At 46.3% G+C, this 15,280-nt stretch overlaps 1 pseudogene; it reads left to right on the top strand.

The window, feature by feature from the left end:
- Positions 1-8,280: 8,280 nt before the first annotated feature.
- LOC123411630 lies at positions 8,281-10,653 on the top strand (annotated as a pseudogene).
- The last annotated feature ends 4,627 nt before the right edge of the window (positions 10,654-15,280 follow it).

Genomic DNA, 15,280 nt, shown 5'->3' with positions numbered 1-15,280 from the left:
TGGGAAATTGACCTCTTCGTATTTGTTCTTGTTGACAGCACACGGCCTTTCGTCCGTCCAAACAACAAAAATAGGTTCATGCAAACTCCGTGGTATGCAAGTCGTTCCTACTAACGGTAAACCGTTTAGCATTTGCTAGTGACATGTTGTTTTTCAAGGCTAATGGTGTGGGAGCATCCAAGGTGCGTCTAGTGTTGAACATTTATTTTTTGGCTACATGACAAAGAATAAATCATGACATGTTATCATTTTATTCCAGCAAAGAAGTTCCTCACAATGTTTAAACATAGATTAAGGGCTTGCTTCAAGTTCCAAATGAGACTTTGAATGAAAAAAAAACATCATGCCATCTAATGTGAGACCATCCAATAATGGAGTTTTCAAATACTTAAAGATCGACTCTCACGCAGAGTTCATGGGTGGATTAAAGGAACCATGTATGGCTGGGAAAGAATTTTTGGTCAATGCTAGCCCAAGCACTACAAGTTTAATCCATGTCATGCTTCAAACTCCCAAGGGGACTATGTGAGAACCTGAATATGTTAATCATAAAATTTTCCAGGGAGGGGGGGTAAGGACGGTCGGCGAAAGCCACATTGAGTTTGGTGGAAGGATAAGACACAACTTAAAGGTATAGGAGGTCTATGGTTCAAAGAATTCAAGCTCTTTAATCTACTCCACTTGCAACGCAGGCCTCGCGCATATTGTAGAATCTGGAGTCCTTAAGTGCTCGTATTCTCAAGAGTGTCTATTTTTCTACCAGTACTTGTTTGGAAGCAAATTTGGGATCACGTCAAAGTCAAATTTGGAGGCCGACTGTCGAAGGAAAAGACGTTCTCAAACGTGAGCTAATTAAAAAGGATTGACAATGGCCTGGACATCAAGTTATGGGAGGATAACTCGATCCTTAGAGACGAGCTGTTGAGGTCGTATGGATGCGTGAGCTATAACCCACCCCAGCTAGCATCTAAACTGGTCGATGCCACCTCAGCAAGGTGGGATGTGCAGCGGCTGTAGGAAGCGTTTTTCCCCATTGATATCTAGCACACCATGGGTATTCATTTGTGCACAAGGGATGTACCAAATATTTGAGCATGGAATCATCTTGTCGGTAGTATCGGCTTCCAAAATGTTAATTTCCACTAGACGGAGAAGGGATGCTTGGCTAGATGGAATGGTGGGATCATCAAGCGCTGACATGGACGTGGGCTCGTGGAAGCAACTATGGAAAACTATAGTCCCAAGAAAGAAAAAATAGAATGTTTCCGTGGCAACTGCAAAGCTAAAGATGTTAGGCCACATTGCCATATGTCTACAATAAGTGTTTGTGATATGTGTGGTGCACAATACTTATGGAGACACTCATTGCTTGAGTGTACTATGTCAGGATGCATTTGGGCATTGGCAGATGGAGAATTTACAGATCAATTAATTGCAAAAACCGCCCCTAGTGCTAAGTTGTGGGTCGCATGAGGCATTCCTGAAGCTCGACATCATGTTGTGGGCAACTTGGGCGACTTGATCCACTAGAAGGAAAGCAATCCACGAAGGGATATTTCAAAGCCCTCGGGTCCACCAGAAGGAAATATTTTATTAGCCACTTTATTGCCGAGTTAGACATATTAAACAACCAGCAACGGGTCCTAGGGTTGTGACTGCACCATGCGGGCCAAGAACTCGCCCTAGGGTGCCACCGATAGGATATGCTAAAATACACATTGATGTTTGTTAGATCATACTTCTTCATAGGTGGTTTTGGTAATTGATGACAATCCCTATGGACTAATGGTTGCCTTAAGTTATATTTGTAGGATTTTCCCATAGGCACTTCTTGAAGTCCATCTGTTGGTTTCAAGGAGTTTATATGATGACCAAGGTGACATTCAAGGTTTTATCCAAAGATCGGTTATAAAGACACAAGGTTGATCAAGACTCAGTCAAAGAGTGAATCAAGTTGATCAACACACAAAAGTGTACAAGATGTACCGAGAGGGATCAAGTGATCCCATGGTATGGTAAGCATTGTCCATTACGCTTCGTGTACTACTCATGGTCTTATGAGAGTTCTTTGTGGGGTTAGGTAAGTTCCATTGGCGTACGTTAAGAGGAAGATCTCATACAAACCATGGAGGATGACGTTAAGTGGTGATCGTCATCAATATTGCGGTGTGCAAGTTCAAGTGGAGCACCATGAAGATATCATGCTTGAAGCTTGCCGTCCATTTGTGGTGGCAATGGAATTGTGAATATGTGTTGAAGAGGGGCTCACCCATAGTGGATATGAGGGAGCAATCAACTAGTCTTCATCGAGCCAGCGCAATCAAGAAAGGTGGTCCATCTTGAGGAAGTCAAGATCGTCATCATCTAGCTCAAGTGGACTATGTGCAAGGTATAGGTTTTCCCTTGATAGGTTCTCTATTTTACCGGTCTCACGGTGGTAGTTGGAGACCAGGTTATAGGATATATTGTCGTACTGTCAAGGGGGCTCTCAAGTGAGTAGCTTGGTGTTTCTCTTTGTGAGTTTTAAAGCTTATGTCATCTTTATGGCAAGCTCGAGTTCATCGAAAACAGAGTCCATACGCAATTTCTATGATGTTTTCGATGTTGGAGTTTCTATTGGCTCTTCACTCATAGAAGTTTCACATCTCTATATCATTAGCATTTTTATACTGCCTATTTTTAAGATGTTCCTTTTGCTGTTGGATAGCTCTTGTCGTCCTGAATCCAACAAGCTTGAGTTTGCTCAATTTGGAGCTCGTATGCGAAAATTATGGCAGTTCTGGTATTCATGTTTACCTCTTATCTGAGGTAGTACCGCCCAGGTCAGTGGTAGTACCGCTCTCGAGTGGTAGTACCCTATCTAGTGTCGTTGCCTCGGTGTCTTGACACTTTTCGTGTCCGATTGAGCGTTTTGTGGAGCGGTATCTGAGCCGTAGTAACTAGTACCTCTCAAGCGGTACTACCTCTCCCACGAGCGGTACTACCTCTCCGTCGAGCGGTACTACCGCTCAAGCGGTATTACCCCTCGTCCAAGCGGTACCACCTCTCCCCCGAGCGGTACTACCTCTCTGGCAAAACTTCAGTCGTGTTTTTGTGTCTCATTGGGCTGTTTTGACCATGTTAAGTGGTAGTACCACTCTCTCGAGCGGTAGTACCGCTTGAGCACAACTGGTGGGTATAACGGTTGGATTCGGGGAGCCTATTTAAGGGGGGCCTTCTTCCCCAACGGTCCCTAACTTTTAAGCTTGTGTTTGGCCTCCATTATTGACCTTCTTCGAGCTTGCTAACTCTCAATCCCTCCAATGATTCTTGCCACTTCTTGGGAGACAAGAGAGAGGAGATCTAGATCCACATTTCCACCAATCACTTTCTCCTCTATGTGAGGGGAACTCCTTAGATCTAGTTCATTGAGTTGTCGGTGTTCTTCTTTGTTCTTTCTCTCATTTTCCACCATAGCAGTAGTTGTTGTGATGAGATTTGGGAGAGAAGGACTTGGGCACTTCGTGTGCCATTGCCAGTGCATTTGGTGCATCGGTTTGAGTTCTCCACGATGATACGTGGAAGTGAAGTTTGAGAAGCTAATTACTCTTGGGTGTTTGAGCACCCTAGAGCTTGTTCCTCTTGGGTGCCTTGGCTCCCTAGACGGTTTGTGGTGCCTCAGAGCTCAATCATTGTGGTGTAAAGCTCGGGGTAAGCATCAGAGTCTCCAATTAGGTTATTGAGATTGCCCAAGTATTTGAGGTTACCTCGAAGCCATATTTCATTGTAGTGAAGCTTCGTGGTGTTGTAGGGAGCCTCAAATTAAGTTTTGGAGATTAACTCAACCTTGTTTGTGTATGGGTTCGATGACCGTCCTCAAGGGTCCCTTAGTGGAATCACGGCATCTTGCATTGTGCGAGGACATGAGGAGAATAAGATGACCTTAGTGGCATCTTGGGAGCATTGTGTGAACTTCGACATACATCGTCGTCTCCGCGTGCCTCAGTTATCTCTTACCCGGGCCCTTTACTTATGCACGTTACTTTGTGATAGCCATATTGTTTCTTGTTATATATCTTGTTATCACTTAATTATTTATCTTGCTTAGCATAAGTTGTTAGTACACATAGGTGAGTATAGTTGTTTTAGGTTTTGTGTTTGACAAATTAAATGTTTGTTTTATTTCGCATTTGTTCATGTCTAAACCGTAATTATTTGAAAGCATCTACTCCTGGCCCCCTCTAGACGACATCCACGTCCTTTAAATGTTGTTGTATCAAGATCGAAAGGAACTACGACTGCTGTTTGCCATGACGACGGGGATTATTTGGGAAGCTCTTCTCTACTCATACCCGGAATGTGCGACTCCACGACCCTCGAGTCAATTGATTGCCATGAAGCTCTGTCGTTGACACAAGACCTGGATCTCCAAAGTTTAATTATAGCATCGAAGGTAAACAGATGGCCAGTGATACAGTGAATGGAAGCTGAGGCCGACATGGTGCGATCATCAACGGAATCAAATCCAGAGCAACTAGTTTTACATGTAAATTTTCTTTTGAAGGTCGCTTAGTTAACGAGTAAGCTCATATGAAAAAAACTAGATTTTCTCTTTTGTTAGCTCAGGGTTGTCATGTGTGGCTTGTGTTTTGTAAGGTGTACGAGAGCTGCATGAGGACAAGATTTCTTTTCTCGACCCATTTTTAGGGCGTGTTTAGAAGCATAATAGATTATGATAATCTGGATTATGAAGGTAGATTATATAATCTGGTTTATAAAAATAATTCAGGTGGACATGTTTTGAGGTCAGATTATATAAACTGTAATTCAGATTTTACATTGCATAATGACATGTGTTTTCTCTGTTTTTTTAAAGAGGAGAGTGGCGGTGTTAGAAATGTAATTATCTCCAACTTTACAAGGATAATGGGTCATTAGCAATTTATAATCTGATTTTAGCTGGTGTAGAGTAGATTATGAGTTTTTAATAATCTGTCTATCTAATTTTTATAATTTACATCATAATCTGTCCCGTTTAAAGACATAATAAATTATAAAAACTGGATTATATAACCTGGCAGGGTTTAGTAGGGTGCATGAGGGATATACGGGTCTGATTAGCATACACGAACTCAACTCATCTTTACCTAATAATAAAGAGGCTATCGTATCCGTCGGAAAACCCACCGAGGTGATTTTACAAAAAAGCCCATACTGTTTATGACATTAAACTCGTAGTATATATTAAATATATTTTTTAAATACTCATATCTTTTAAACTGTAACTCCAAATTTAACATATTATACATGAAATTTGATTAGAAAAATATGTAGAATTTAAATATGATATTATTTTATCTGTTAAACGTTAAATAAAAATACTATCTAGGGTGCAATCTTAATAAATAAGTCATTATTCGTCTTTCTTTCATACCGGTACTCATCGGGGTTGGGGATGAACACGTCAACAAAATCAGGATTAGAGATGAAACTGAAGGTCACTTGACTGATTCTTTGCACGTATTAAATCTACATGCAAGCCGTGTTAAAATGGAAGACCTGTGAAATTTTGAACTGCATTTTTGTAGGATAAGACCATCTTCATTTGTATCGTAACTATAAATTCTCAAATTATAGACATTTTTTATAAATTAAGAGTGTGTGCCGTGTGGTATTTCTTTCTCCCGTTGCAACGCATGTGCCCTTTTGCTATAATAATAAAGCAAATTAGGTTCCTGGTCGTCCGTCGTGGCATTTTTGCGAAAACATCCCTGCCGTTTCGGGTAATTAACCCGCAGTCCTGTTTTAAGTGGATACTTTGAGAAAACGTTTTGTTCTTACACAAAACCCCTTGTAGTTTTGCCTACTCAACCCGCGATCCTTTTTCACCTGAATCTGGATAGGGTCAACGTGGCGGCTGGGGCGATGCGGCGGCTCGAGCTCCCCCTTCCCTCCCGATCCGGGCTTGGCGTGGATGGATCTGGTGGCGGGTGTGGCGTCTTGCTCCGGTGGCGACGACACACTGCCTATCCAGAGAAAGAGAGAGTGACATGGCGTCAGGAAGAGAGGACCCAAAGGAGAAGGAGAAGGGGCACAAGGCGAGGGAGGCGGTCGTGGGCGCGGATCAGGGCGAGGCGGTCCGGGTCGACGTCCACCAAGACGTCCTTGTCGTAGGTGAGGCGGTGGAGGAGCCAGTCGTGGCGACCGGTTAGGTGCCGCTCCTGCGCGATGTCATCGACGCCAGGGAAGAAGGGGCGTTGGCAGGTCGGGAAGAAGCAGGGCTCGTACCGGCAGCTCCGCTCGTGCTCCTCCACGGCGTGCTGCGGCAGGGACGCAGCGCAGCCGTGCTGGCGGTTGCGACACGCGAAGAGGACCGGCCCGACCATCCTCGCGACGGCGCGGCTGTGTGCGTAGTCCTTGGAGCCGAAGAAGAGGCGTTGGCAGGCCGGGAAGAAGCAGGGCTCATACCGGTAGCTCTGCTCGTGCTCCTCCACGGCGTGCCGCGGCAGGGACGCAGCGCAGCCGTGCTGGCGGTTGCGGCACGCGAAGAGGACCGACCCGACCATCCTCGCGACGGCGCGGCTGCGGGTGTAGTCCTTGGAGCCGCAGCGGGTTCACACCGTCGCCATGTGGTCGGCATCGTGGCAGGACACGATGTGGCAGCCGAAACAATCGCCCATTTGCCGGCATCAGGTCCGGATCAAGCCGGATGCCAGCACCATCGCCCGATCTACTACCTGGAAGCGGCAGCAACCACCCCACGCGACCACCGAGCGTGCGGGCCCCGTCGGAAAGCACGCAAAACCCCAACACGGGAGCTGAGCGAGCGACGACACGGCAGGCGGCTGGAACGGGGAAAGGCACACAGATCGATCGGTAGGGGTAGAAGGGCCTCACCTTAGTCAGCAGTGACGGGATCTGGCACCTCTCCCTGAATCGAAACGAAGCGGGATCGAGCCCAGTCCCTACTGCAGATCGCCGTCGGGGTCGAGCCCACTCTGGGTCGAGCATGCGGGAGATGGCCGACTTCGCTCGACGGACACTCCGGTGCATAAACAAGAGCTGGCATGCATCCTGGGCGAGGATGCGGGGACACGCTCGGGAGATGGGGGATCTGGGAGGAGGATTAGATCACCGCGGGGGGTGGCTGGTCCGATCTCTTGGAGAAGGAAATGGTGGGATCTCGGAGGAGAGCTGTGCTTCGCTGAGATGGGGAATATCTATTTGATCAGGAGGAGAGGTGAGCACACACGTCCACTACCTGGGTCCCAAGCACCGCTACCACATCATTTTTTTGGTCGAGTCTTCTCTTTCTATCGATCACACACATGGAAATGGCCCGGAAGTTGCATTAGAATATGCTCGTGTTGAATTAGGTATTATTTTTTTTACAAAACAACCCTCATACTTTACTAAAAGGACTCTTAATGTTAAAGTGGGTAAAGCAATTGGTCCTTCCTCACGAGCTTTAGGGCATCTCCAAAGCTAATTCACAAATTTTATGTTGCAACACACGGACATATATTATTAGGGAGAGATAAAATGGGATGGGAGAAATGATGCTGCAATTTGTCTACCAAACGATAATGCCTTTTTTAATAACATCAATTGTTATTTTACTGCAAGTCATTTAGGCCAAGCCCAAAATTAACAAAATGAACAAAAAAAATATTTATTTCAAAAAAATCATTTTCAAAAAATAACTGGAAATTCATAAAAAGAATACTTCTTTTTTAAAACATTTAACATTTAACCTTATCATCGACAATTATTAAAAATCCATATAAAAATGATACACAATAACATATGAAGCAAGTTTTGCCAAAAACAATTAAAAATAATATTCAAAAAATATTTATGGAAAATATGTTGTACACACAAATGACATTTCCAATCAAAAAAACGTTATTATCACACTATAAAAAATCCTTTGGAAAAACAATTAACAATTTATCTCTTACAACAAATTTAAAAAATTAATTAAAAAAATTATCCAGTTTTTATGTAGGCATTACCTAATATTTTAAAAGAAAACATTTAACATTATTATACACATTTATTTCAATTAATATCGCATAATGGCACAACAAACAGATTTCATATTTTATATAATATTTTCTCATAGCATTATCCTAGAAAAAGACATTCAATTCGTCGACATAACAAGGACGTACGCGACGACTCCGATATTCCACTCGTTGGTAGTCAAATTTGTACGCGCCGCGTTGCTAGAACATTTTTTTTTTTGACATGTAGCGTTGCTAGAACCTATGGTGCAAATAGATGCCGACATTCAGTTTTCATTCCTGTCCTCAGGGTGCGCAGGACGTGACCGGCCGCTGACAGCTTACTTGGCGACGACTCGCTATGCGCCCATGGCGACTCCTCTCTGAACCACGAGAGCCCGTTGCCAGAGACCTTCAGCCCATCGCAATATATCCGCCTCTGGTAGACCGGCCGGAGTAGTCCATGGAGCTCCTGCATCACTCCATCCAGCTCAGTGCGGGTCCTGGCTCGGCGGCTGCCCCGACGCCGACGCAGCCGCCGAGCGACGGTGGCACGATGAGCTCCGAGCTGTACCTTGCCCTGTGTCGCGGGAGAAAGAAGGAAGCCATGGCGCTGCTCCGGCAACAGCACGGTGGCACCGCCGCCGCCGCCGCCAATCAGGTTGCCGGTAATGTCTGCCTAACTGGTAGTCTCCCACTAGTTGGATCTCCGGTCATCCTTATGGCTTATGCACACATCATGCATATCATGTTGGAACTGTTTCAGGCATACACCAGGTGAGCGCGGAGGGGAACAGCGTCCTTCATCTGGCCGCGGAGCACGGGCACGACAAGCTCATCCATGATCTCGCGAGCTTCGGGGGCAGGAGCTTGCTCTCTTCCCGGAACTCGACTCTGGACACACCGCTGCACTGCGCGGCGAGGGCGGGGCATGGCAAGGCCGTGTCCCTCCTCGTCCAGCTCTCGTGTGAGGGCGGAGACGAGAGCACCTTGTGGTGCAGGAACGAGGCTGGGAACACGGCCCTTCATCTGGCGGCGAGGCTCGGCCATGCCGCGGCAGTCGAGGCTATGGTCTCCGCGGCGCCGGGGCTAGCCTCTGAGGTTAACAACGCCGGCGTGTCGGCGCTCTACTTGGCGGTGATGAGCAGGTCGGTGCCAGCCGCCAGATCGATAACGACCAGGTGCCCCAACGCGTCGGCTGCCGGCCTGAGCTCGCAGAATGCTCTCCACGCCGCCGTCTTCCAGGGCTCAGATGAGCTAGCTAGCTTAATTACCTAGGGATCCGTGCCCAAATTTGTTAATCCTCTCGTTATACATCATATAAGTATATACCATCTGAACATTGTCAGAAATGGTGAGGCTGCTACTGGAGTGGACGCCACCATGTGGCTCATCGCTTGCTAGCCAAGCCGACGACAACGGCAGCACTCCGCTTCATTTCGCTTCGTCCACCGGCGACCGCCTCTCCGTTGTAGGCGCCATCCTACGCGCCGTGCCGCCGTGCGTGGTGCGTATGCGGGACTCCGGCGGCCTCTCCGCTCTCCACGTCGCGGCGGGGATGGGCCACGAGCGGGTCGCCGAGGCGCTGATCAAGGCCTGCCCCGACGCCGCCGAGCTCCGGGACGACCGCGGCGGGAGCGGGACCTTCCTGCACGCTGCGGCCAGGGGAGGCCACCTCAAGGTGGTGCGGCTGGCCATGAGGAAACGGACGCTGCGCGGCCTCCTGAACGCGCAGGACGGCGACGGCAACACGCCTCTCCACCTGGCGGTGGCCGCGGGCGCGCCGGCGGTGGCGGAGGCCCTGATGAGGAAAGGCAAAGTGCGAGACGACATCATGAACAACGACGGCCAGACGCCGCTGGATCTCGCCGTGAGGTCGACCAGCTTCTTCTCCATGGTGAGCGTGGTGGCGACGCTGGCTGCATTCGGAGCGCAGTCCCGTCCCGAGAGGCGGGACCGCGTGCAGCAGTGGGACAGCCACGAGATAACCAAGGCGATAGAGAAGACGTCCGACAGCCTCGCGGTGATCGCCGTCCTCGTCGCAAGCGTCGCCTTCACCGCCGCCAACAACCTGCCCGGCTCGTACGAGCAGAGCACCGGTGGTCCCGATGGGACGGAGGTGATCAAAGGCATGGCGGTCCTCTAGCACGAGAACATCTTCAAATGCTTCCTCATCCTGGACAGCTTCGCCCTGGTGACCTCGGTGCTCGCCGTGGTCCTGCTCCTCTACGGCAAGGCGTCGCGATCCGCCGGGTCGTGGAAAACCTTCGCGGCGGCGCTGCATTGCCTGTGGCTGTCGCTGGTGAGCATGGTCCTGGCATTCTACGCGGCCCTGGCTGCCGTCACGAGCACGACGGCGGTCCGTAGCATCGCCTACTGGCTCACCCAAAATGCCCTTTTCGCCTTGTTAGCCGTGGTCTCGCACTTGGTCAGCCCTAAGGTGTCGTCCCGCACGCTATTCAAGCATATGTGGCGATGCGGCTCGAGAGGGCGGCATAGTGTCGTCGTGCAACAATATCCACTTGTTGGTGCTTTTGTGCGCAACCTGATGTTGTTCAGGGTTGCAAATTATGTTGCAGTGGTTGTGGGCCTTACCACGGTCTCGGGTCTTGGTGGGTGACCCTGCGGCAAGGGTGATGGAGATTTTATGCAACGGAAAAATAAACTACATGTTCCTTACATGTGTCAGTAATTATCATCCTTCTCAACTTGCTGATACAAGACCATCAATAAAAGAAGTATAGATGAGTCGGTTATTTGAGTATTAGCCCAGCAAAGCAAAACGTGTGGAACAAATGCATGACTACTAAAGCTAAATTTGAGGAAGGAGTTTCATGTAACACAACTTCTTTTGATCGTAAAAAAGAAGTATAAGCATGGATAGACAAAAGAATACTTTCTTCTTTCTACTAATTATAGTTTAGCAAGTTAAACCCATTTGTTTTCATTCAGTTCTTTAGCGAACCAAAAATATCATCATATTCATCAAGTTAACTTTTTAACACTATCGAAACAGTTAAAAGTATTGTGGATGCACATCTCCTTCAGAAATGCATTCTAAATCCTATTTTAATCTAAAAGATCCTAAATCCTAATAGGTTTCATGAATATCAAAATTACAAATTCAGTTAATAGTATTTGATGGCTTTCCTACATCATTTGGAGATTAATTAAAGGAAACTCAAATTCAACATCAAATATTTTCAAAGCAGATGTTCCAAATTTCTCTATAGATGTATTAGAAAAATGAACAAAGCAAGATAAACAAAGAAATATAACGGAAGATCAACATGAGGATCAAACGCTAAATCAACCATCCTTTTGCCACGCTTGTGGCCAGTTGCCCGTTCGTGATGTTCAAAAGTTACATTGTTCATGAACATGATGCCTACACGCCAAGCGGCATTCACAGTTGTGATGTCGGCGAGCAGCGCAGACAACAAGACGACATGAACGACCCCCGCCTACCGTCCAAGCCTGATGCTTATGCTTTGTCATAGGGGCAACAGACTCCATGAACTTATGCTATGTCGTCTTTTGAGGTACCATCGTGACGGATGGCCCCAACCCAAACATCTTTGTCCACTGTGTCAACCTCCATCTCACGGGGCTTTGTTCATGCGGTGCCCTCGCACCGAGCGCCTAGCTAGGAGCCTAGGAGTATGTACGTGCATGGATTTTCTCATGCAAGATGATCTTTTCCTTTTTCCTCTTCTCTCTTCAATATAACCAATAAAGTTAATTCCTTCTTTCTTAATATTTCTATCCGAACCAAACCAAAAATTGTGTTTGGAGCTCGGCCTTCATAGAGGTCTTTAAATCTGAAATTTAAATTTCATGAAAATTCGAAGTTTTACATTTTTGAAAAAATCTAAAGAAAATGCAGAGATAAGTGAGGGCGTACACATGTGCGGAAATTAAAAAAAAGATGAAATAAGGGTTGTACGAAAAAGCCAAATCACGATTTTTAACACATGACACTATTAATCGTTCCAGGACATGAATTTGTCTTTTTTGTCTAGATCGTACTTCAAGGTATTTAATTCTAAAATTTTACACACATACACATAACATCCTTCTTTACTTGCTTATTTTTCAGATTTTTTGAAAACAAAAATATGAATTTTGAATTTTTCAAAAAAATCTCCAAACGTCCGTTCACAAACCAAACCCACTCTTTAGCTTCTGATTATTAACTCTTTTGATGGCTTGCTAATTTCAAATCGTAGATGTACATGCATTGGTGAAAACGATGCAAATGAGTAACGGTGCGACCATTTAATAAGCAAACGATCTCATTTTCCTCACACAAACTTGATTTGGCATCCCTCAGAAAAAACTTGATTTGGCTAAGAGCATCTCTAACACACTTCGCGGCCCATAAAATAACCGTTAAAATACGGGTCGATGTAAAAAATTCAGCCAAAAAGACCGACAAACAAATTCGATTCGTAAAAGTTTTTGCGGGGCGCGGCAAAAGTTCGCCCTCGACCTTTAGATTCACGGGGTGGGAGGCTGGCCCGAGCTCGCCCCCTATCCGCAACAAGATTTGGCGTGAGGGAAATTTCTGCGCGGCCGTTCTCGCTCCCTCCCTCCTCAGTCGACATTGCCTTGCCACCGCGCGCTCCTGTCCATCTTCCCCGCCATTCTTCGCCGACATGGAAGCCTCCCAGCCCCCCCCCCATCACCATGGAAGTCGCGCACGCGCAATCCCTTCTGACGGATCTCGTCGCCGGCCATGTGATACGTCCCAAACGTATTTATAATTTCTGTTTGTTCCATGATCTTTTTTGATGAAAATGTTATAAGTTTTGCTACATTTTTATATCATTTTACACATATTTGGTCTACATACTAACTCAGTGCACCCAGTGCCAGTTTCTGTTTGCTGATGTCTATTTTGCAGGGGCTTTTACCCAATTTTTTGAAGCCCGAAAAATTTCAGGAAAAATATATAAAAAATTAGCGAAACGGAAGCTTCCACATCACTCAAGATGGGCCAGAGGGGGGCAGGGGCCGTCCAGGCGACCTGGGTGGGCCCCACCTCCTCCGGTGCCCTCTTTTGGCCTATATTTAGTCCTTCGAGAGGAAACCCTTCCACAACTTCCAGAATTGCGAATTTCTCCATCATTCCGCCGCCGCAGCGCTTTCGAGATCGAGAGCGTCACGAGACCTCTTCCCGGCACCCTGCCGGAGGGAGGTTGACCTCCAAGAGCTTCTCCACCGCCATGGACGCTTCCCGAACGTACCGTGGCTAGTGCTCCTTAGAACATGGGTCCATGACCAGTAGCTATGTGATGTCTTCTCTCCAAACTTGTGCTTCAGTGGTTAGTCCTTGTGAGTTGTCCTACATGATCAAGGCATCTATGTAATTCTCTTGCTACTGCTATGCTCGGTTTGTTGGGATCCGATGGATTATGAGATTATGTTCAGATTGTTATGAGCTATATATTTGATTATCCTTTTATATTATGTTCCTTAGTGATTCATGCATGTTCTCCGTTGCTATTTATTGCTTTGGCCGAGTAGTATATTGTAACTCCAAGAGGGAGTGTTATGCATGATTGTGGGTTCATGCCCCTCGATGTCTAGCTTGAGTGACAGAAACATGAGACTAGGGGGTGTGTTGTTGCCACGAGGGATAAAACAACGGTGCTTGTGACCACGGTTGTAAGGATTGTTTACCTTAAGCATAGTTCGTCAATGCAGTTGTCCGTTGCTTTGAGTTTACAATTTGAGTGGGGATCGCAACTGAATACCGGCGAGATGTTCTGGATAAATATCTGAAGGTGGATGATTAGTAACTAGATGCTGATGAATAAATGGTCTACTTGTCTTGACATACTGCCCATTACTATTGAACCTCTAACTATCAAGTAGCATAAATAGCATTGCGGTGCGTTCACAATTTTGTCAATTGCCCAACTGTGATTTGTTTACCCAAGCATAGTTGTTTATCGTATTTTGGGAGAGAGACATCACTAGTGAACATCATGTGACTCCGGTCCATATCACCGTCATTGTTTACACCTCCATCATTTACCGCTTTGATTTACTTTTCCGTTGCAATCACTACTACTTCCTCGCTGGTGTTTTGATCCTTTGCAAACTACAAGGCCGGAGAGATTGACAACCTCTATGTACTCGTTGGGAGCAAAGTTACTTGTTGTGTGTGCAGGTCCACGTCTTCTGCTAGCGTCAGGGTGGGAGACACCTACTTGTTGATCCTAGGAATCCTCCTGGTTCGATAAACCTTACAGTCTCTGTGTGATGAAAAACTTGCTGCTGACTATATCTCAACCTTCCGCTTGGGGTAACCAACGAGGAGCGAGAAGTATATACATCATCTCGTCATCAAGCAAAATTTTCTGGCACCGTTGCAGGGGACTCCGGTCTTCAAGATAGGGGAGTTGCACGCTATCTTTTATTTTTTGCTTTTTGGTGGCCACAAGCCAACAGGGGGCGCCCACCTGGTGGGCCAAAAATATACCAGAGCGAGGCCACCTGGTGGCCACAAGCCAACAGGGTGCACCCACCCCCTGGGCACGCCCTGATAGCTTGTGGGGCCCCATCAGGTCTCTCATCCCCCTCTTCTCCTAAATGGTGTGTTTTACCCTAGAAAATATCATAAGGATACTTTCGGGATGATGCGCCGCCATCTCGATGCGGAACCCTAGGCACATGCCCTTTTGCTCTTCGGGAGAGAGATTCTGCGAGGGAAACTTCCTTCCGGGAGAGGGGTGGATAGAAGTTATCGTTGTCACCAACGCTTCCTCCATGGGTGGATCAATCTTGATCAACATCTTCACCAACATCATCCCATCTCAAACCCTAGTTCATCTCTTTTATTCAATCTTTGTCTCAAAACCTCTAACTGGTACTTGTGGGTTACTAGTAGTGTTGATTACATCTTGTAGTTGATGCTTGTTGCTTTACTTGGTGGAAGATATTATGTTCAGATCCTTAATCACCATTATTATACCTTTGATCTTGACCATGTTGATGAGGTGTGAATAGTTACTATTGTTTCTGAGAACATGAAAGAAGTCTTGTTATAAGTAATAATGTGAAGTTTGTATTTGTTTGATATTTTGTCTCAAAACCAAGCACTTCTCTCATTGCAAGAATCATAGATCTAGTTGGCCAGACAAAACCCACAACTCGAAGAGAAATACAAGGATATGAAATCATGCATAAGAGAGATCAGAAGAAACTCAAATAAGATTCATAGATAATCTGATCATAAATCCACAATTCATCGGATCTCGACAAACACACCACAAAAGAAGATTACA

The sequence above is a fragment of the Hordeum vulgare genome, chromosome 7H, assembly GCF_904849725.1.
Source record: "Hordeum vulgare subsp. vulgare chromosome 7H, MorexV3_pseudomolecules_assembly, whole genome shotgun sequence".
NCBI lineage: Eukaryota > Viridiplantae > Streptophyta > Magnoliopsida > Poales > Poaceae > Hordeum > Hordeum vulgare.
Note: the sequence above shows the minus strand (reverse complement) of the source record. Positions and strands in the feature narration are given on the sequence as shown.